The sequence below is a fragment of the Opisthocomus hoazin genome, chromosome 6 (genome assembly GCF_030867145.1).
Source record: "Opisthocomus hoazin isolate bOpiHoa1 chromosome 6, bOpiHoa1.hap1, whole genome shotgun sequence".
In the NCBI taxonomy this organism is placed as follows: Eukaryota; Metazoa; Chordata; class Aves; order Opisthocomiformes; family Opisthocomidae; genus Opisthocomus; species Opisthocomus hoazin.
In genome coordinates, this window is record NC_134419.1 from 76558482 (window position 1) to 76581534 (window position 23053).

The 23053-nt window shown below is 55.4% G+C and overlaps 1 protein-coding gene across 2 annotated transcripts in view; it reads right to left on the bottom strand.

Moving 5' to 3' along the window:
* Nucleotides 1–18955, bottom strand: part of FAM53B (family with sequence similarity 53 member B) — a 57930-nt gene extending 38975 nt beyond the window's left edge. For both annotated transcript variants that reach the window (XR_012764321.1, XM_075423897.1), the window contains exon 1: nt 18885–18955. The gene's annotated coding sequence lies outside the window, so the exon portion shown is untranslated. The remainder of the gene's footprint in view (nt 1–18884) is intronic.
* Between the last annotated feature and the right edge of the window lie 4098 nt (nt 18956–23053).

Here is a 23053-nt window from a genome sequence, read left to right on the forward strand (position 1 = left end):
CCAGAGTGCAGAGCCAGGACTGGCAATCAATACAGTTTCCAAAGATTTACTGTTCCCAAGGGCACCTGGTACAGTCTTGAGCTTCTTATGGGACATCGGGGGGCTTTTAATATACAATTTACTGGTAGCTCCACCACAAACCTCTGGGCAACCCAATGACCAAATGGAAACCATCAAACATAAAGCAAAGCATTTCAGACCGTCAAAACGACGCACGATTTGTGAGCCCAGATCACGTATTTATACTATGGAGAGCCTGGGTTCGTGCGAGGAGACCACGACGTACGGGAGGATGGGGTGGCTGGAGGACCAGTTGACTAACCCAAGGACGTGGCCCCACCACCGCAGGGCTGCAGCTCCCTGGAGGTCCCAGAGGCAGCTCAGATGCCTCTGGTACAGCACATGGACCCCCAAGGTTATGCTCAGGTGGCTCCCCGAGCCCCACGCTGGGGCCAGCTTGGGGACATGGAGCTGTTTTCCAGGAGCAAGCAGAAAGAATCGCTGTAGGGTCATTAACGAGCTCCATGGGGGTTTTACATTTCTGCATTTCGAAGGTCCTTCAGATATATTGGTACGTGGCAAAACACAGAGGTCCTGCTCAGGAGGGACGGCTGCTCACCCCAGGCTCTGAACAAACACGAGGCGAGGGGACGCTCCCCAAAAAGGGCTCCACGTAACAGGGAACAGATGGGGACAAACGAGTGAGGACCAAATAACGTGGGAAGAGCAATGGAGGGGAAAATCAGCAACACTGGTGGGACGCTCGCTGCTGAAGCCGCCCGTGTTTTACAGCAAGGTCCCCAGCGCCAGTACGGGGCCCCGGCAGCACAGCGGCCGCCCTTGCCGATGTCCGAGCCCGATCTTCCAGAACAGAGCTCCCATTCCCCAAGGAAAAAATCCTCTCCTGCCAAGCCTGCAGGGCCAGCAGCCTCCCAGAGACCGGTGTGCCAAAGACCCCGGTGCGTGTCTCCGAGCCGGAGGAGCTGAGCCAGGTCTAAAGCCCCCCATGGACCAGGAGGCTCCAGCCTTCCCCCAGCGCTGGGAAAACCCCCGGAGCAGAGCTGGCAGTGCCCTCCTGCTCCCCTGCGCCGTACCACGGGTGGCTAAAGCACAGGACGGGGGCTAAAAACGCTCCGGGTTTATATTTTTATCTGTCTCAACCTCAGAATCACAGAATCACAGAATAGTAGGGATTGGCAGGGACCTCTGTGGGTCATCTAGTCCAACCCCCTGCCGAAGCAGGGTCACCTACAGCAGGCTGCACAGGACCATGTCCAGGCGGGTCTGGAATATCTCCAGAGAAGGAGACTCCACAACCTCCCTGGGCAGCCTGGGCCAGGGCTCCGTCACCCTCAGAGGGAAGAAGTTCTTCCTCGGGTTCAGCTGGAACTTCCTCTGCTTCAGTTTGTGCCCGTTGCCCCTTGTCCTGTCACTGGGCACCACTGGAAAGAGTCTGGCCCCATCCTCCTGACACCCACCCTGCAGATATTTCTAAGCATTTATTAGGTCCCCTCTCAGCCTTCTCTTCTCCAGGTTGAACAAACCCAGCTCCCTCAGCCTCTCCTTGCAGGAGAGATGCTCCAGTCCCCTCACCATCCTCGTAGCCCTCCGCTGGACTCTCTCCAGTAGCTCCTCATCTTTCTTGAACTGGGGAGCCCAGAACTGGACAGAGTACTCCAGATGAGGCCTCACCAGGGCAGTGTAGAGGGGAAGGAGAACCTCCCTCGACCTGCTGCCCACACCTCGGCTGTCCATGATCCTGGCACGGAGATATGGACGCTTGCCGTGGGGCCGGACGCCGGGTCCGTTGCCGGCACGGCGGCAGCTTGGGAAGCAAAGACCAGACAAACGTTCAGAGCAGCGTGAAAGCAGTTAAGCACAGCTCCTTGTTAACAGGGTATGACTTCTTCATGAATAATTATCTTTCCCGAAGGTAATGATTAACGTTGCCACAGCAGACTCCGACGCACACCCAGGCGCGCGGCAGCCAGCAACGGCGGCAAGTACGGGCAGACGCTGCCTGCCCGAGCCGGACCGGCAGCACCGCGCACCACCTCCCCGCTGCCCTGCACCTCCTGCCATCAACACCTAATATATACTTACAAATATCTGCAGGGTGGGGGTCAGGAGGACGGGGCCAGACTCTTTCCAGTGGTGCCCAGTGACAGGACAAGGGGCAACGGGCACAAACTGAAGCAGAGGAAGGTCCAGCTGAACCCGAGGAAGAACTTCTTCCCTCTGAGGGTGATGGAGCCCTGGCCCAGGCTGCCCAGGGAGGCTGTGGAGTCTCCTTCTCTGGAGATATTCCAGCCCCGCCTGGACAAGGTCCTGTGCAGCCTGCTCTGGGTGACCCTGCTTCGGCAGGGGGTTGGACCAGATGACCCACGGAGGTCCCTTCCAACCCCCACCATGCTGTGATTCTGTAACACCACACCAATGACAACGTAGCCAACCGCCGGCCACGCTGGCAGCCAACATCACCCGACGGCGGGTCCGAGACGCGCCCGTCGGCTCTGGGCTCTGCTGTTTTAGCTGCTGCTCGGTTGGGTTTGGAAACCATCCCCACCGAGCAATAAAAAGGAAAGCTCTCCAGTGAAATGGGATCTTTGGCTCGCCATCCCGCTCCATCGGGCTCCTGACGCACGGCGTGACCCGGCGCGGTCCTGCCCCGTCATGTCCAACCCGCGCAGACGAGCGCTGTGGGACAGAAATGCTTCTGCAAGCCGGGGTGGGCTCCCTACCAACTCTGAGGAGGAAACTACCACATCTTTATAGACTGGAGGCTTTCACAGAACCATGGCAATAAAAAGATAACTCTTCCGGGACCATTAATTATTTTAAGAAAAGTATTTCCTCATTTGCAATCAGACAAAGCAACTATCTCCACCGCTCCATCAAGGTCAAGCGCAGACTTGAGCCACGGCCGCTGGGATGGACGCAATCTCCTGAACTGCACGGAGCACCCACGAGCAGCACGAGCGCAGGGAAACCCCCAGATTTTGGCAAACCGTGCTTTTTCCATGGGTATTGCTTTAAAATATAGACTGAGCAGAAGCCTCTGTGATCGTTGCAGAGGTGGAAAGAAGCTTCTCTTAGAGCTGCTTTCTGGACAGCATCATAGAATCACGGAATCATTAAGGTTGGAAAAGACCTCTAAGGTCATCAGGTCCAACCATCAATACACCACCACCGTGCCTGCTAAACCATGTCCCGAAGTGCCACATCCACATGTTTTTTGAACACCTCCAGGGATGGGGACTCCACCACTTCCCTGGGCAGCCTCTTCCAATGCCTGACCACTCTTTCAGCTAAGAAATTTTTCCTACTATCCAGTCTGAACCTCCCCTGATGCAACTTGAGACCATTGCCTCTCACAGCAAGCACTGGGCTTGGAAAATAATTACGCTGCACAAAGAGTCAAGGCAGACGATCCAGCTTTCACCCACGGGCCTGGAAGGTAACACTCGTGAATGACCATGCTCCTTAAAAAGGCACCAGCAAGGAGGACAGCCCCAGAGCTGCTCGTGGTGGGCCAGCAGCCCTTGCCTGCAGGGAGGTCCCACTGCCCGCACCACGACTGGCCCTACGGCAGCAGGCCCCATGCAGAACCCGAGCCACGGCCATACCCCGTGCACCCACCATGCTGCCATCTACAGAGAAGACCTTGGGATTTGGCAAGTTGTGTTTCGGATGCTCTGCCACGGCTGAAGGGAGCCTGAACAACACCACATCCATACATCTGACCCCCAGCAATACTCTGTGGGAAGATGACTTGAGGACCAGCACCCCACAGATTTCCACTCGCCGTGGGACCATCACCCGCCGCACAGAAAGCATCCACCCCCTGTCCAGCTCAAACAGTCCATCTCCAGACACAAAACCTATTTACAAGCAAAAAAGACAGGCAGGAACGAGGAGCTGGAGCCATATTTTGCATACTGATACACCCTGCAAGCAGCACAGCGGGATCGCTCTTGGGATATAAACCCCCTCTCCAGGCAGAGGATTTCCAGCCACTTCCAACTCCCTCCCAAACTCTGTGTCAGCAGGGGAAGGACAAACACTCAAGCCCAGGCTCCACCCTCGGCGTAGCCGCGGACGTGGTGGTCTCCATCACCACCAGCAGCATCATTCCAAAACGTTACGGTGCAGCCGAGAGCACGCTTCGCCGCGGCAAAACGTATTCCCGTCACTGCCACGCCGCCAACTCCGGCCGCGCGGCTCCGGGGAGCCGACGCTGACGCGACGCAAAGGCACAAGGTGCTTCGGGAAGCACGGCTGGAGCAAGGTCGTTCTCCTGGCTCAGCGCATCTTCTGCCAGCCGCTGCCCCCAGGTTTATCCCAGGGCAGGAGGGTTCAGCAACGCCGGTCCAGAAGTTGGACCAGAAGAAGGCACGGCAGACCGCAGCCAGCCAACCCATCACCAAACACTGCAGGTGACTTACAAGGAATCTGGGGAAAGAGCCAAAACCTGCTACTGCAACTGAAAATCGTGGAGTTTGCGGCTTTCTACAGGGCATCACGTGGCAATTTTTATCCAAACTAAAAATCCTGTCCCCCTCCCCGTCCTTCTGCTTCTTTGGGGATACACCGAGTCTCCTCATCGCACAGCCTGTCCCACCATCAGTGCTTTGGACAACGCCAAGAGGCACAACTTCAATCCGTTGATTTATTGCGATTTTGGAAAAGTCCTTGGAGCCTATCACTTGCCCGTAGCTAAGCGTGGGCTCGTTTCCTCACTCGGGCAGTAGTTTGCCTGCTGCAGCAGGGCTGGGAGGTGCTCAGCTCCAGGCAGGTTGCTCCCCTTCCTTGTGCACTCTTCCACATCATTAGCAAATATTGATTTTATTTATGGGGTAAAAACCTCCAATACATGTGAAAGATGCCATTCAGGGCCTGAGAAGAAGTCTTTACGCTCTGAAAACGCCCCATGGACTAGTCCTGAGTAAACAGGATCCTGAGTCAGCACACGTGACTTCAGAGGACAAAATTTCCACGGATGCAGCCACATTGGGATCATCCCCTGGGTCTCGGACAAGAGGCAAGAGCTGTCCCAGGCTGCCCAGCCTTCGGAGCAGAAAGGCTGCAACATGGCCCCGTCTTGCCCCGAGTCTGCAGCCACCTCCTTCTGCTCCACAGGGACTTTCCCAGCTCCTGGAAGGACAGGGACGGTCCTGCCGAGCGGCAGGAGAAGGCTTCGGGGCAGGAGGACACGCGTCCTGCCCGGCGAGGAGCTGGGCTCACCGCGTGCTCCAGGTACTCGGAAATTACCAGCCAAAGAAAAGGAATGAAGAAATGTCCTCCCCTGCCTCCTGCCTGCAGCTAGACTAGAGTTTTCCAGGGCTAGCGAGATGAAGACACATTTTCACCATTAATTAGTAAGTAAAAACTTGCCTATGCTTAATACTTCTGACGGCCGGCACGGGAAAGGGGAAAGCAGTAACGGGTTGTGTTTCAGATGAGCGTCGCCCCGTAGGTCTGCACGGCGCTGCGAACCGCATCACCTCCTCGCTTACGACCACCAGCAGGAACGGAGGCTCTCACCAACGCAACCAGAGCTGCCGGCGCGGGACAGCCCGGACGGAGCCAATCTCTACAGCCATGCCAACAAAATCCGCAGCCAGAAGGAGCCCGAGGTCTACAGCACCAGCACCCATCTTGAGGGCCTGCCTTAGGAACAGAAAATGCGATGTGCAGCCACCGCAGAGGGCCACGTGCAACCTGGTTGTACCGGGGTCCTGTTCACAACCATAAATTAATGACTAGGCAAATAAAAATCTGTTATTTCAACCCAATCCGTGGCTCCACGTGTCTGGGCACCATCTCAACCCAACGCCGAAGTCCTGCAAGGTAGCGGGTCCCCAGCGCCCTGAGCCCCAGGGTTCTCCGTAGAGAGAGCCTGAAGTCCAAGCTCACACCCAGGTCTACGTCTTTGGGTTGGACCTCATCTGCAGGCAAGCTGCCACCAAAAACAAATAAGAGCAATTAAGGAAAATTACACACCACCTAGTTGAGTAAAATACATCAGGTTTATTGCCCCCGTGCTCTTGGGGAACAGGAGTGGCAGGGGAAAGACTCCCTTACACGCGAGCGGCGGAAAGGGACTGAAAGGACAGGGTGGGGGCAGAGGTGCTCTGTCTCAACATCTTAGCTCGAAGAAAATGGTGCTGGCAGGGACTTTGCTTTTTCCTCCCTGGCAACTGAAAAGGAAAAGAAGAGAGCAAAATTAGTCATTGCGAACCAGCAGCCGGCAAGCCAGAGGCGCGAAGGAGGAGAGGTGCCAACCAGACGTGCGAAGCCACTACACGGGACCCAGCTCACTGCTCAAAAACTCACGTTAAAGAGAGGACCATAACCATTCAGAGCACTAACATGGGGTCTTCAATACCTCCTGACTGCACACTCGGCCTACGCATAAATCTCCGTGGAGGACCAGCGTCAGACCTTCAAAGGAACCACTCCTTAGCTGCCCACGGGTGACGACCCGCTCCAGCTCGAGGGTGCACCCCCGGCACATCGCTCTGCCACGGAGCAACCCCGGGACCAGCGTAGCCCGGATCAGCCGTGGAAGAGCTCAGCCCCACGAGCCCAGCGTCCTTCTCCCCTGGCAGGACTGGTCCCCCCACACATCGCAGCCCTCCCAGCAGCCACGCTGGCTCCGGGACGGACCCTGCCAATACTTCGGCGCGGCGCTGATATATCATTGCCCAATCCACTCATTAGGCGACAGCTGCTAATTTTGAGTGACATTTCCAAGGAATATTGGAAATATTGGACTAAGGGTTGTCCCTGGAGAAGGGCAGCTGAAGCGGCACGAGCAGCCCAGCCTGCCGGGCCAACGAACCATCTCACCTTTCTACTTTTTTTCCCCCCAAGTGTGAGATTTATTACAAGAATTTGCCATAGTCTGTGAGACGCTGTGAGTGTTGGCCACGCTCCCAAAAGCTGAGGAATTGCTGAATTGAGAATTGCTTTGGCTGCTTAAACTCAACAAGGAGGGATGCTGAACAAGCCAGCAGAGTCCAGGTTTACTTTTAATTACCGCCCGGAGCGTGCTGCTCTAGTAAACAGACACAAAAACACAATTCTCGTTTCTTCCTTCTGTTCTTGCCCCATACACAGCCTGAAATGTCTGAGACGCAGACAGCAAACACAGCCCCACCACGCCATTTTTACAAACTTGCTTCTCAAGTATAAATGATTCAAAATACTATGTAAACCCATCTTAATACCCACCTCTGTAACACGACGTCTGCCTACTTACAGCCAGACCTCAGCATGCCAAGGGTTATGGGGGCTTCTTGGCCAGCCCACGCTTGCTTGCTTGCCCCGGAGCTCTTGGGGTCCCTACGAGGAGCAGAGCTTGCAGCTGAAAAACGGGCTCGGTGCTGCACTGCTGACCGTAACGCTTTCCACTCATCAGTGACCACCAAAAAACCACCACGCGGACCAAGCATGAGCAAGAGCTGGGACATCTCGTAGGGTCATTGAAGGAAGCTTGCTAAGTGCCAGGAGAACACCGACATCGCTCCCAGAGCGGATCTGGATACTGTTTGCGAGTCAGATTTCTCCCTTTATCGAGGGTGAGCTGGAGAATCGGTAGAGGCTGATGGCCCCTGAAGAAATAGTTGAATTTAAAGCAGAGAAATACTGGCTGTACGTCATGATTGCCAGACTTCACATCACCTCCCACCACTTCACCTTGCTGGATAAACACCCTAAGATTGCAGAACCTCACGTGAAACCCAGCAAACGGTCACTTAGGACCTTCCAAAAATTGAAAGGACCTACCTGAACTAGGCAGGCAACATCTTAAGAGCTTTGAATGCTTTCAGCAGACGGTCTCTGTGCCCACACACGGCACCACCCGTGCCCGCCGTCGCCTGCAAACCCTGCGAGACCACTTCTGCTCTTGGGCAATCTCTGGGGTTTCATTCCTCAGCTGAGAAAAAGCTTTCAAAGAGCTCCTCGGCTCCTGAAAGATGAACCTAGAGCCTTTATTAATCCTCCTAGCAACCGAAAGGCACATTTCCCCGTTGTTTGTCCATCCGTTGCCATCAACACTGCCTGGCAAGAGGAAGGTAGAGCAGCGGTGCAGCCACGGAGATAGGGAAGGAGTCCTCCAGGGCCGGGAAACCTTCGCCCACGTTGCCACCTCAGTCTCTCCAGCACGCTGGGAATAAATTTCCGATCCCTGCATCTCACATAAATCTCTTTAATGAACGAGGAGCCAAACATCTGCGAGTTGTCTGAATTAGCGCGAATTTGGCAGACTGAACAGCAAACTTGTGTCGCCCCGCAGCCTTCACATTTCTTGTTTTCCTCGGGTTCATTAAATACATAACAATCTGTTACCAGAAGACGGTTCCTACGTGCATGGGCTGCCGAGGAGCTGGTTTTGATAGCTCTGGTAGAGATGGGGGGGAACGCGTGGGGAGGAGACGGGGCTCTTCCTACTGCAGCAGGGCAAGGAGAGGACGGGCTGCAACCACCCCACGTTCTCCAGCGACCACCCGCTGCACGGCGAGGCCATTTCCAACACATAAACCCGGTGCCGCCAAAGCTGGAGGTGATTTGAGGAAGCTTTGAGGGGAAGAGAGCTTAAGAGTTTGGGACAGGCAGGGGGAGATGCCTTTGAAAGTCCAGGACGTCCTGCAGCATCATCCCAGCTGGGTGGGATGACCGCATCCAGATGGGGAAACCAGGCTCTGCGAGGGTTATTCGTACCCGCGAGCAGAGCCCTGAGCACAAGACATCCCCGACTCTTGGGGAAATCAGGAGTTTCCCACTGGAAACGTGGAGACGGGGCCCGGGCACGCCAGGGAGGCATCGCCAACACCAAGCCGCCGGCAGAACAGTCTCATGCTGTGATGGGGAATAATACCAGAGGCTTCACCTTCCCTCTAAGGCAGCCTTTCGCTGCGAGGAAGAAGTCAAAGCAAACACCCACTCACCGTGTTTACCCATTCAAATCAAAGCCAAGGCACCACCGAAACGTGCCCGACAGCATTTCCACGGAGTCATTCATTCAGCGTTTGGGCTTGCGTTTCAGCCGGTGTTTTTAACATCACGGGGAGACGCTTGCGAGGCTGGAATAATATCGGATCTGTTGCTACAACACACTCGCAGCTCCTGCGAGGTGTCAGCAGCACGTAAAGCCCAGAGCTCCTCCAGGTTTGGCTCCTCTGGGGGCTCCTCGAGGGCCGGGCAGCGAAACGTTTCCCTCCGCGCCGCCGCGAGCCCCGGGTACAGCCCCAGCGAGGGGGTTCTGGCTGCCCCAAAGCAAGGTGCCCCACCAGGCAGTCACCCAGCCGGAGAGCTAACGCTGGCAGAGGACAATTTTCCCGGCGTTGGGGATGCTTCATTCCCTGGAGCAGGGTGGGATGAGCCCCAGGATGGCTTGGCAACGGTAAAAGCCCAGATTTTGCAGCCCGTCTCAGAGACGAGAGAAAAAAAAAACCCATCCAGGAGTAAGTGGAAATGAAAACAGTCCCTGCTTTTATTTGGGCTGGCAAAACCACCGTTCTGGCCAGCCTTCCCTGAGCTCGTTTCTAACAGTGTGAACGTGCAGTAAAGGAGGGTGGGGGGTGGAAATTCTGCATTTTCCACCCCAAGAGTCTCCAGCGCCTGGGTACTCTCCACACATCCCTCTTCCTCCCACCCCACAGGTGAAAACCAGGAGGAGAAACGGATTCCTCGGCGCTGCGGAAATGGGAAGCCCAAAAGACAGAGCGGTCGGCCCCGGCACCGAGTGAACCACGAAGCCCCCTCCCGTATCAACTTGCTACACTCATGAGTGAAGGAATTCATCAACCCTGGAAGCTGTAAATCATGAGAAAGTCCCCAAAATCACGGCACCGCCTTCAAATGCACGAGCCTGCAACTTAAATGCCAAGGTCTGTTCGAAAGCAAGACACAGGGGTTGGTGGACATTCAGAAGTCCCACTGACAGCAGCGACAGAGAACGGCAGGAACATCGATAACGACGCAGAAAAGGGAGAAACGGTCAATATATAACTTTAAAGCCATCCTAAGGAGAAAGTAAAACGAGACGGTCAAGTTTGTTGTCAAGAGTAATCTAGGGTGACATTAAACAGCAGACACTAAATATAGATCTTCCTTAAACAACAGCTCCAAATAATTTACACCTCCAACTTTTACAAGATCGTGCCAAAAAGCCTTCTGAGCCACCACCGCCGCTGGTAAACGCGATGGCCCCGAGAAAAGGATCCCTGCAGGTTTCAGCCCAGGGACGGGGAGCCGGGAAGCACAACCAGAGCTCTCCTCTCGCTGGATGTCTTTGTGCCGGTAACAGGGAGCGCCGGGCGCCGTTAAAGCGCGCAGAAATGGATGACAGCTATCGGTACCTCCAACAGACCTGCAAATAAGCTGGCAATGCTGGCTTCAGCAGGAACTAGGCTTTCGTCTCATGCCATGTCAGATTTCTGGCAGTAATTGGGAAGGAAACGGGAAAAATCAGTGCTGTGTAAGTGACTGGAGACTGGTGGAGCACTGAATATGGAGAAGAACAACCTCACGATGCAGAACGGAGAGAAGCAACCGGCCCAGTTTTTAACTGAGATGTTAAGATACACCTTAAAAAACCAAACTGCTTCAAAGACACTCACCTCAAAGGCAGGGGCACGTCCCCAGGCTCCCGCACCGCGCAGTGGGTTATCAAGGCACGTGGGTGATACGACCGCGGGCTGATAAACTGGGGACCTCCAGGAGAAGAGACGGCACTGCCTCTGGGCTCTGCACTCCACGACCACTGCGGGCATCTGGAGCCTCCTGATTCAGGTCCGGAGAAGACCCCAGGAGCAACCAAGGGACTTGAAGACACGGGTACAGTGCAAGACCCAACCTGGTCTGGTGGAAGATGTCCCTGCTCACGGCAGGGGGGTTGGAACCAGATGATCTTTAAGGTCCCTTCCAACCATTCTATGATTCTATGATAAGACTGGGGGACCGTGGAGCGGTAACCGGTGAGGAACGACCCGTCCACCTTCGGCGAGGGAAGGAGGGTGGGTGTCAGGAGGATGGGGCCAAGCTCTTTTCAGTGGTGTCCAGTGACAGGACAAGAGGCAATGGGCACAAACTGAGGCACAGGAAGTTCCGTCTGAACATGAGGAAGAACTTCTTCCCTCTGAGGGTGACGGAGCCCTGGCACAGGCTGCCCAGGGAGGCTGTGGAGTCTCCTTCTCTGGAGACATTCAAGACCCGCCTGGACAAGGTCCTGTGCAGCCTGCTCTGGGTGACCCTGCTTGGGCAGGGGGTTGGACTGGGTGACCCACAGAGGTCCCTTCCAACCCCTACCATTCTGTGATTCTGAGGTGTGGAGCAGGTCCTTCCGAGGGAGCAGACCAGCAGCGAAACACCACCCAGCACTGCGGGAAGTCAAAACTCCGCAGGCTCCCAGTAAGGGCAAAGTGCAATTTTTTCCTTAACAGCACGGCGATAAATTACCAGCATCATAAATGGCTGCGGTGGGTTCTCAATCCCCGCTACATTTTTTATCTCTGCACAGGACAGCTTCTCTACAAGACATGGTCCGGCAAGAATTAATTTGGAAAAAATACTGAAGCTGGCGACAGCCGGGGCGTTCTCCGGGAGCGCGGCTCCCCTGGCTCGCTGCCCTACGCCGGCTGCGTCCCCTTGCCCAGCGCGGTCCCCAGGCCGGCTTGTGCGAGGATGAGGAGGCAGGGCTGACAAGCCAGCCTCTCCGCAGGCTGACTGGGCTCTCCTCCCAGCTCTGGCACGGCTCTTTTTCCAGCTCTGACACGGCTCTTTTTTCAGCTCTGGCACGGCTCTTTTTTAACCGGCCGCCTTCGCCGCGTGTCGTGGGGGTACGCGAGAGGCAGGCGCAGGGAGAGCGACTGCAGCTCGATCCATCGCACTGGCGAGCTGGAACTTTTAAAGCAAAGTTTAAAATACTTCATTCACCCGAAACCTCCGTGGGAGAAGTAATTTTCTACCGACAACATAAACCATGCGCAACTGAAAACGCGGGTGATGGTTTCTAAATGAAGCTATCGCTGGCTGCAAGTCCTCATTCACCACGACGCCTGCGCTCCGAGAAGCGCCATCCACCGCGCTGCATTTCAATTATAACGCAACTGAGGGTCCAATAAAGAGATAATCTTTTTGTGAATTAACAGGGAGGCTACAAAAACCAAACGCGGATATTTTTAATGCTTTCTGTGTTTTCATAATTTTAACGCATCTTCGGCTTTTGCACACAATTGCAGCTTCTGGCATTGAACTTGTCCTTTCAAAAATATTATACAATATTCATTTGTAACAGCTGGGACAAAAAAAAAAGCGCGCCATAATGAAGTTAATAATATATATAATTGAAGTCATTTTACAGCGTTGACAGCTATTACTCAGCGCAGGAGGAGGGTATGCGCAGCGACGTCAAGGTAAGCGCACCAACACAAACCTCACCGTCCTTGTGACTTTCCCACATCACTTGAAACGAGAAATTGCTACCGCTGCCCGGCCCAGCCGCGCTGCTAGGCTGTCCCGTCTTCATCCACACCATCCTCCTTCCCTAACGATTCCCAGCGACGCAAAGCGGCGATGACAGCGGTTGTACAACCGGGGCAACTGAGGCTGAGGAGCACGAAGGCTTCTCGAGGGTCACTGCGAGAGTCACCATGGGTACAAGGGCAAAAATGGAATTTTGTAAATGCAAGTAAGAGCACAACGTGCTTTAACTCATCCCCGAGGAGACCCCAGATTAAGGAGCAGGTCATCCTTCGCCTCTCAACCCCTCCAGTCCAGACCAGAGCAAGCTGCTGGTGCCCCTCGCCAGCAGCATCGTTGTGCACCATCACCCCCAAGCCCCGCTTCTCCTCCGCCATCGGAAGGATTTCTGGTCCTTCCTTTTCAGGGCTGGTTTCGAGCAGAGAAACGGAGCGTGTTTTCCAGCTGCCGGATCGAAGTTTGCCAGATTTCGTTTTTCACAAACCCTCGGAGACGTAACGCTATATAAGCACAGCACGGCCACAAAGTAAAACTCTGCTTTCCCCGCGGTCCCACAGCTACCGCACGGCGCGAGCCCTCCGCGTTGGCTGCTGGAAGCAACAGCCACAGCCAGGACCCACGGATACGGGGAATGATACAGCCCGAGGGATGCTCCACACGGACTACAGAGGAGTGACACCAACGATGCCGCTATATTTAATCCTGGAAAAGCAAAAACCAAGTCTTCCCCAGACATTTTTTTAGCAGGGGAGGTACAGGAACACCACGCAGCAGAGCAGATTTTTCGCACTCACTCGACCAGCCCTTGAATCCTTACTCACACACCGCGATTACGGAGCCCAGCTCCTGGGGGTACCCCCCAGCTGCAGCCTGGGGTGCCGGGAGCTGCCGTGCTCCGTGCGGGCTTCGGAGCTCCTCCAGGTCGGTCGAATGCGGCTTCCTCCTCCCGTGCGCTTCAACAGCAACTTCTAACGCGTCAAAACTCATTTATCTCCCGCAGCATACGCTGGACGCGTAAGAGGTGACATCTGACACATCTAACACATCAAACGTCACAGGCTTCGTAACTCACGGATCAGCCACCTGAAGCCAGGAGAAACTCTGGCTGTAAATTAGTCGTGGGACGACACGTTTTAATTTTCGATGCCCACTTGTTGGTGACCAGCACCCACTTGTTGCGGCCAGCAGGTCGAGGGAGGTTCTCCTCTCCCTCTGCTCTGCCCTGGTGAGGCCCCATCTGCAGTGCTGTGTCCAGTTCTGGGCTCCCCAGTTCAGGAAAGATGAGGAGCTACTGGAGAGAGTCCAGCGGAGGGCTACAAGCATGATGAGGGGACTGGAGCATCTCTGCTACGAGGAGAGGTTGAGGGAGCTGGGCTTGTTCAGCCTGGAGAAGAGAAGGCTGAGAGGGGACCTGATAAATGCCTCTAAATATCTGCAGGGTGGGGGTCAGGAGGACAGGGCCAGACTCTTTCCAGTGGTGCCCAGCGACAGGACAAGGGGCAACGGGCACAAACTGAAGCAGAGGAAGCTCCAGCTGAACATGAGGAAGAACTTCTTCCCTCTGAGGGTGACGGAGCCCTGGAACAGGCTGCCCAGGGAGGCTGTGGAGTCTCCTTCTCTGGAGATATTCCAGACCCGCCTGGCCGCGGTGCTGTGCAGCCTGCTCTGGGTGACCCTGCTTGGGCAGGGGGTTGGACTGGGTGACCCACAGAGGTCCCTGCCAACCCCGACCATGCTGTGATTCTGTGCAAGGTTCGTGCATCCACAGCCTGTACCATCGGAGCTCGCACCGGCTTGGGGAGGCTTCAGCAGTGAGCTCTTGCCCGGGAATTTCTGTCTCTCTAAAGGCAGCCAACTCGTAAAAGTTTGGAAAAACAAAACAGCCCAGGGATCTGCTCTCCGGTTCCCTGTACCAGAGCCACGTTCTGCACTGCTGCTCTAAGCAAATCGCTGGGGCGCGGGCGGCCGGGCTGAGACCGCGGTCGCGTAGCGTGACCTTGGAAAAGTCCTTTTTTCGTCCTTATAACATGGCCACCGCTCACAGGGATACTTGAGGGCAGGACCAGAGCTCCGGGGCTCAGCTCTGCCGCCGCCGGGGCCGCTTTCGAGGAATTTATGGAAGGTCTCATCTCTAAGGAGCGGGGTGGCAGGGAGGGCTCCCCGGGGGTCACCAGCCCGTCAGGCGTAACGACCCAGCAGGCTCGCAGGCGCAGATGAGTAGCATGGTGGAAAATTCCCTTCTCTGCGCCCGACGAGTTTATATTTAGCTCTCCGGGGAGCAGAGGCGCTGGAGGAGCTGTTGTTTCGGTGATATTTTTGCATGGCCCCACGGGGATGACCCCACGCAACGGCGAACCGCGGCGTTCCCCCGGGGGAGGCCGCCGAGGAACCGGCGACCGCCGCTTCGCTCCACCACCACATCGGGCCCGGCATGTGAGACCGCTGATAGCCACCCGTCAGACCTCAGACCTCATTTTTTTTTCGCTTCGTTCTGTTTCCCCAAGTCAGCAGGCTCGCTTCCTCTTCCTCCTCCTCCTCCTCCCCATTTTGGGAGAGAAAGGAGCTTGCTCGAGCAGCCACAGAGGAGCAACCTCCCCAGCTCCTCCACTGGCTTGGCCATCCACGGGAATAAAACCTGGGGTTGTCTTTCTGGAGGTGTTTTCAGCTCTTCCAGCCCCAGTTTTGGTGAGGGCAGAGCTGAGGCAAAGGCTCTGCTTCCCCCCTACCTGCCCTGGGACGTGGGAAGGAGCCCCCGAGCCCCCCTGGGCTGAGCTCTCCCAAGAGCGAGGAGCATCTCCAGCATCTTGCCCTGCCCCAGCCTGTTGGGCCAAAGTCTGCTCTGCCACGGATCAGCGTTGGTGAGGACTGTTCCCAGCAAAATCACTCGGCAAGCCATGTGAGACGGGAGGGGGAAGGGAGCAAAACCAAAATCAGCGCTTTTGACCGGGGGTGCCTTCTTTTCTCCTCCAGATTACAGAATCCCAGCATGGCAGGGGTTGGAAGGGACCTCTGTGGGTCACCCAGTCCAACCCCTCTGCCCAAGCAGGGTCACCCAGAGCAGGCTGCACAGCACCGTGTCCAGGCGGGTCTGGAATATCTCCAGAGAAGGAGACTCCACAGCCTCTCTGGGCAGCCTGGGCCAGGGCTCCGTCACCCTCAGAGGGAAGAAGTTCTTCCTCATGTTCAGCTGGAACTTCCTCTGCTTCAGTTTGTGCCCGTTGCCCCTTGTCCTGTTGCTGGGCACCACTGGAAAGAGTCTGGCCCCGTCCTCCTGACCCCCACCCTGCAGATATTTAGAGGCATTTATCAGGTCCCCTCTCAGCCTTCTCTTCTTCAGGCTGAACAAGCCCAGCTCCCTCAGCCTCTCCTCGTAGGAGAGATGCTCCAGTCCCCTCATCATCCTCATAGCCCTCCGCTGGACTCTCTCCAGTAGCTCCTCATCTTTCTTGAACTGGGGAGCCCAGAACTGGACACAGCACTGCAGATGGGGCCTCACCAGGGCAGAATAGAGGGGAAGGAGAACCTCCCTCGACCTGCTGGCCACTCTCCTCTTGATGCACCCCAGGATCCCATTGGCCTTCTTGGCAGCCAGGGCACACTGCTGGCTCATGGTCGCCCCGTCGATTTGATAAGCAAAGCACAAACTACCTCCCACCCCGGTGAAGATCAAGAAAAGCAACTCTATACGACATCCTAAGACAAAACGAGCAAGGAAGAAGCGCCCCACACCACGCAGCTGCCGTTTGAGAAACCAGAATTCCGCCAGAAACAACAAAACGGATGAACCCGGCCGCCCTCCACCCGCTCCGGGACACGGCCCATCGTGCCAGCGCAGAAATACAGGCGCGTGGGCGAAAAGCTGCACGCCTCCTACCTCCACCTTTGCTGACAGCGAGACAAGCCTTTGACACTAAAAAAGCCTAATTAAGTATAATTAGCTGAAGCGGATCTGGGGGTTGGTATCAGTCTGTGTTTGCTCATTTGCACGCGTGCGTAATTACGCACAGGTATTTACCGACGCAGGTTTCCTTAACGGTCTCCTCCGGTAAAAACTGGGATCTCGCCGACAGAAATCGCTACTCTGCCGAACCGATCTGCCCCGATTTCACACGCAAAGTTCGGCGCTCGAGAGCCCGAGCTCTGACCGCTCTTCCTCCCGCAGGCCATCTGCTTTCTATAACCGACGCGGTTCTTGGAGACCTCGGCCCCAGGCAGAGCTGGAAGGCGCAGAAGCTTCCCTCCCTCCTCCGGGTTTAACCTGGAAGTGGGACCGTCTGGATCCAGGGGTTGAGCCGCGAACCCGCCGGCACGCGTGGCCCCGCTCCCCGCGGCCGTGCTCCCTCTCGCCTTCGCGGCGGGGAGAAGGAGAGGACCCCAGGGCAGGTTGCTTTGGTCGGGTTCTTCCCCACGCTTCTGCAAGGCTGTGTCCTCCTCCGGGAGAGGGGCCTCCAGCCCTCACCCAGAGCCGGGTCTAACACACCCACCACCAGCACCCTCAGGCTCCGGAGGATTTTTCTAAATGAAGAAATAAATCAGAAGCTCTCTTCAAACCTACGGTGAAGCCACGACAGGTAAGGACAGGGCAAACCGCTCTGAAATTCAGGTTTTTTTAACTATCACCCCAATTCATCTCTTTCGTGACCCACCCCAAATATTTTCCCTCAAAACTTTATCTACGTTCTTCAGGGGTTTCTTTCTTTCCTTCTTTCTTTTCCCAGCCCTCAGCCAAGCGCTGCTCAATATTTCTGCCCGCGTCGGAGCTGAGGGTTCCCCGTGTGCCCCCCGCGCGGACGCCTCGCTACGGGGGGGGGGAACGCAGCAGCCGCCCCCCGCGCTCGCGGACACCCCAGAGCGGCCGGCCGCTCGCAGCCCTCCCGCCGCGGTCGCAACGCGGCTCGCGGGCGGTTTTTAGATCTGTCAAAAAAGGAGAAAAAAAGAGACTTTTATTATCGTTCGAGGATTCGAAAGGAAAATGCGCACATCTGGTTCCGATCGCCGGCTGCAGTTTGGTCTGTCAGCCTGTTTCGTAACGGATTGTGCTTACTTTTTCCTAAAGGGTTTTTACCAAAAGGGTTTTTTTACCTAAAAAGATTTTTGCTAAAAGGGTTTTTTTTCCTAAAAAGGTTTTTACTAAAAGGGTTTTTTTTTACTAAAAAGATTTTTACTAAAAGCATCTTTTTTCCTAAAAAGATTTTTACTAAATGAGGTTTTTTTTACTAAAAAGATTTTTAGTAAAAGCATCTTTTTTCCTAAAAAGATTTTTACTAAATGGGGTTTTTTTACTAAAAAGATTTTTACTAAAAGGGTTTTTTTTACTAAAAAGATTTTTACTAAAAGCATCTTTTTTCCTAAAAAGATTTTTACTAAATGAGGTTTTTTTTACTAAAAAGATTTTTAGTAAAAGCATCTTTTTTCCTAAAAAGATTTTTACTAAATGGGGTTTTTTTACTAAAAAGATTTTTACTAAAAGGGTTTTTTTTACTAAAAAGATTTTTACTAAACGATTTTTTTTACTAAATGATTTTTTTAACTAAAAACATTTTTACTAAAAGGGTTTTTTTTACTAAAAGGGTTTTTTTTACTGAAAAGATTTTTACTAAATGATTTTACTAAATGATTTTTTTAACTAAAAACATTTTTACTAAAAGGGTTTTTTTTACTAAAAACATTTTTACTAAAAGGGTTTTTTTTACTAAAAACATTTTTACTAAAAGGGTGTTTTTTACTGAAAATATTTTTACTCAATGATTTTTTTTTTACTAAAAAGATTTTTACTAAAAGGGTTTCTTTTACTGAAAACATTTTTACTCAATGATTTTTTTTACTAAATGATTTTTTTTACCGACAGGGTTTTTTACTCCCGGGTTTCCCAAGGAGGGGCTGCGCTGCCAGGGTACCCGGCGCCTGCGGAGCCCGCGGGGCAGGGGCCGGCCCTGCCCACCGACGGCACCGCGCCGCGGGGGCCAGCTCGCCCCCTCCAGCTCATCCAACCCCCAAACCCCCGACGGGGAAACGCTCCCTCCCGCAACCTTCGCGCCCGCCCGCGGGCCAAGCCCCCCCGCACCGCCTCACCCGCACAACCCGACGGCACCGAGGTGCTGCCGCACGGAGCTGCGGCCGGCAGGAGACACCCCCCTCGGGGGGGGAGCACAGGCCTGCGCCCCCCTCCCAGCCCCCCCGAAACGCTTTTCGCCGCCACCGACACGCAACAGCCCGCAACCCCGACCCGCGCCGGGCCGGCGGCACAAAGGCGGGCGGGCAGCCCCCGGCCCGCGGGTGCGCGGCGGGGCGCTACCACCGCAACGGGGCGGGGGGGAAACGACACCCTTCCCCCGGGCAGGGCGCGGAGCACCGCCGCCCTTTGTCCGCCCGCCCCCCCCCCGCCGGGCGCTTACCGTGGTGGTGGCGGCGGCGCGGCCCGGCCGGGCCGGCTGTGGGCGCCGCTCCGAGCCGCGCTGCCGCTGCCGCCGCCGCCGTGCTGCGGGCGGGGCGGGGCGGGGGAGGGGGAGGAGGAAATGGCGCTTGTCACTTCCTGAGCGGGGCCGGCGGAGGCCGGGCCCGGCCCGCACCTGCGGAGCCCCCGCCCCGGAGGCGTCGGGGTGAGGTGAGGCGGAGGGGGGGGGAGCCCCGGGGCTGGACATCGCGTTTTGAGGGGGAAACCCGCAAATTAACGACGAGAAGCGAGGGCAGGCAGCGGGCGGGTGTGGGCGTCGGGGACAAGAGGGTGAAGGAAGGAGGCCGAGGGTGGCTGCTGGTGGCCCGGGCGGGGGGGGCAGCTGCCCCGGCAGGGCCCACCTGGGAAGAAGCGGCCCCGGGGACGAGCCCCCGCTCCTTAATCCCAGAATCCCAGCATGGCAAGGGTTGGAAGGGACCTCTGTGGGTCCCCCAGCCCAACCCCCTGCCAAAGCAGGGTCACCCAGAGCAGGCTGCACAGCACCGCGTCCAGGCGGGTCTGGAATATCTCCAGAGAAGGAGACTCCACAGCCTCCCTGGGCAGCCTGGGCCAGGGCTCCGTCACCCTCAGAGGGAAGAAGTTCTTCCTCATCTTCAGCTGGAACTTCCTCTGCTTCAGTTTGTGCCCATTGCCCCATTGTCCTGTCGCTGGGCACCACTGGAAAGAGTCTGGCCCCATCCTCCTGACACCCACCCTGCAGATATTTATGGGCATTTCTAAGGTCCCCTCTCAGCCTTCTTATCTCCAGACTGAACAAGCCCAGGTCCCTCAGCCTTTCCTCGTAGGAGAGATGCTCCAGTCCCCTCACCATCCTCGTAGCCCTGTGCTGGGCTCTCTCCAGTAGCTCCTCATCTTTCTTGAACTGGGGAGCCCAGAACTGGACACAGCACTGCAGATGGAGCCTCACCAGGGCAGAGTAGAGGGAAAGGAGAACCTCCCTCGTCCTGCTGGCCACACTCCTCTTGATGCACACCAGGATCCCACTGGCCTTCTGGGCAGCCAGGGCACACTGCTGGCTCATGGTCACCCTGTCGTCCACCAGGACACCCAGGTCCCTCTCCGCAGAGCTGCTCTCCAGCAGGTCAGCCCCAGCCTGTACTGGTGCCTGGGGTTGTTCCTCCCCAGGTGCAGGACCCTGCCCTTGCCCTTGTTGAACCTCATCAGGTTCCTCTCTGCCCAGCTCTCCAGCCTGTCCAGATCTCGCTGAATGGCAGCACAGCCTGCCGGTGTACCCACCACACCTCCCAGTTTGGTGTCATCAGCAAACTTGCTGAGGGTACATTCTAACTCTTCATCCAGGTCATTGATGAAGAAGTTGAACAAGACTGGGCCCAGTACTGACCCCTGGGGGACAGCACTAGTTACAGGCCTCCAACTTAACCCTGCCTTTTCTTTCGGGAAGGGGCGTCAGGAGGAACACAAGCACAGCGCGATCCCACCAGGCTGGAGGCGACCGTGGGTCCATGGCGATGTTAGAGGATGCCGCCCGCTTGGCTCCTCTCCGGAGACGGCCTTTGGAAGCAGCCCAACCCAACAAGAAGGTTCTCCATCCGTCCCAGCTGACCGGCATGTGGCATGGTGAGGTGAACAAGGAGACTACGCGACAGCCAAGAGGGAGTTTTAGAACTCATGACAAAGCAGAGCCGAAACGTTAACCGTGAACAGACGCACGCACACAGCGCAGATGTCGTCGGGAATAGAGCTGGGGCTGAGTTCTCATCTGCCAGGCACGCTGCTGGGGAGGGCGAGCAGGAACGAGTGAGGACATGGACGTGCTGAACGGCAAGGGAGGCTTTAGCTGAGTGACTCGGCAGGGCTTCAGATGTCCTGCCCCGCTGACGCACAGCCCAAGATACCTGCCAACCCTGTCCTGGCCTGCGTCAAGAGCAGCGTGGCCAGCAGGGTGAGGGAGGGGATTCTGCCCCTTTACTCTGCTCTCGTCAGACCCCACCTGGAGTCCTGCGTCCAGCTCTGGGGCCCCCAACATAGGAAGGACCTGGATGTGTTGGAGCGGGGCCAGAGGAGGCCACGAAGATGATCCGAGGGCTGGAGCACCTCTCCTACGAGGACAGGCTGAGGGAGCTGGGGCTGTTCAGCCTGGAGAAGAGAAGGCTCTGGGGTGACCTTAGAGCAGCTGCCAGTACCTGAAGGAGCTACAGGAAGGATGGAGAGGGGCTTTTCCCAAGGGTGTGTAGTGATAGGACAAGGGGGAACGGCTCTAAACTAAAAGAGGGCAGATTTAGATTAGATATTAGGAAGAAATTCTTCCCCATGAGGGTGGTGAGACACTGGCCCAAGTTGCCCAGAGAAGCTGCGGCTGCCCCCTCCCTGGCAGTTCTCAAGGCCAGGTTGGATGGAGCTCTGAGCACCCTGGGCTGGTGGAAGATGTCCCTGCTCATGGCAGGGGGGTTGGAACCAGATGAGCTTTAAGGGCCCTTCCAACCCAAACCATTCTAGGATTCTATAAATGCCGAGGAAGACTTTCAGTCAGTATTTAAGATAATAAAGGAGAAAGGATGTAAGTAAGCAGAAGCAGCGGGAGAAAATTTAACAAGGGAGCAGCTCCCACCAGTGTGGCGAGATCCGATCTCAGCAAAAGTGGCTCCATACTCGGTACGTGTGAAATGAGGCAGGAGTGGCCGGTACGAGTGGGTACGGACGGGCAGAAGGGCGTCACAATGCGTGAAGGTGCTTTTGCATCAAGCTCCTCCATCCCACTCAGTATTTGCTTTTCTTACCACAGGTTGAGACTGGTAGCAATAAAACACTTGCAAACTCCTTTTCCAGAACTTTGGGAATCAAGTTTGAAAATGTTTTCTTATGGTTTCCCAGCTGAATATTTCAGTAATAAAACTTGCAGCGTAATTGAATCCATTCCCTGGCAGCCTTGCGCAGCGCAGGCTTGGTCTCCGAGATCCAGGCAGAAGGTTGCTTTCTGTCTGCTGCTGCCGCTGCCCAAACCTGGCATTTTCTGCCTCTCGTCCTCTGTGCTTTCCAACAGATGAGCTGGCTGTGGAGCATTACCAGCGTGCGTGAGAGCCTGATGCCGAAGCACAAACCTCCCGTTTTCCGATTTTCCACAGACAGCATTTTTAGTATCGTCGTTTTAAGTGTAAAGGTTCGCCGTAGGTCCCTGCTCTGGTGACAGTGCAGAAGATCTTTGTCAGAAGGGGAAAAGATGGAAATCATTTTCAAGCTTTAAAGAACTGCGCATGAAAGTTTAGTCATCGTGGACAGGAAATTCATTCAGTTAAATTCTGAGCTGATTTAATTTGTGTTTTTGTCTCAGATGTCAGCGCCTTTGCTACCCGCGGACGAGGAGCCTTCCTTACAGAGATGGAAACTCTGTGGGTAGGAAAAAAGCTAACGATCCCCACGGTCCTTCTGAAATTACACTGGGGCCCAAGTCGTCACGACATCTAGATGTAACAGTGGTAAGCCCTGTGGATAGACACAATTTCCTTCACCTCCAGCCACAGGACTTGGCTGCACTTACAGCCTGCGTTCTGTGTAGCCTTTCTAATGCTTCGCTATCTGTCTCCTCCAGTTTGCTGTTACTCGAGTCATACGCATCCTGGTTGCTAGTAATTTCTGAAGTGTCCTTTTCACAATGACCTACAACTCTGCGCTGTTCTGAGCACCCAAGACATCCCAGTTATTTACAGTTTTACCCTTCTGCATCTCCTGCCAGGCAAGGAACGCGGGCGAGGGGCTCGCCCAAGGCCACGCAGAGAGTCGGAGTGTCCCAGTCGCAGGCTGATGTCCCAGCCACCCGGCTGTGCCAGGCACCGCGTACTCACAGGGACATCGTGGCCTCACCGAAGGTCTCCAACAGCACAAAATGGAGGCCAGGTTTCAGGAGCCACGCTCCCAGTTTCGGGGGAAATCTTGACATTCACAGAATTTAAATAACAGTGAGTGGAAGTATTTTTAACAAATATTTCCTACCCAGGGAACAAGCACGTCTCTGTAATACGATCGCTGTGTTCTAGGTCAGAGAGTATCTGACTCAAGACGTGATACCCTGAACAAGTGAAGCATTGCTGTGCAGACAGGGCTGTAATGAGGAGTGTAGTTCTTTGTTAGTACATTTGGCATGCCATGGGATTT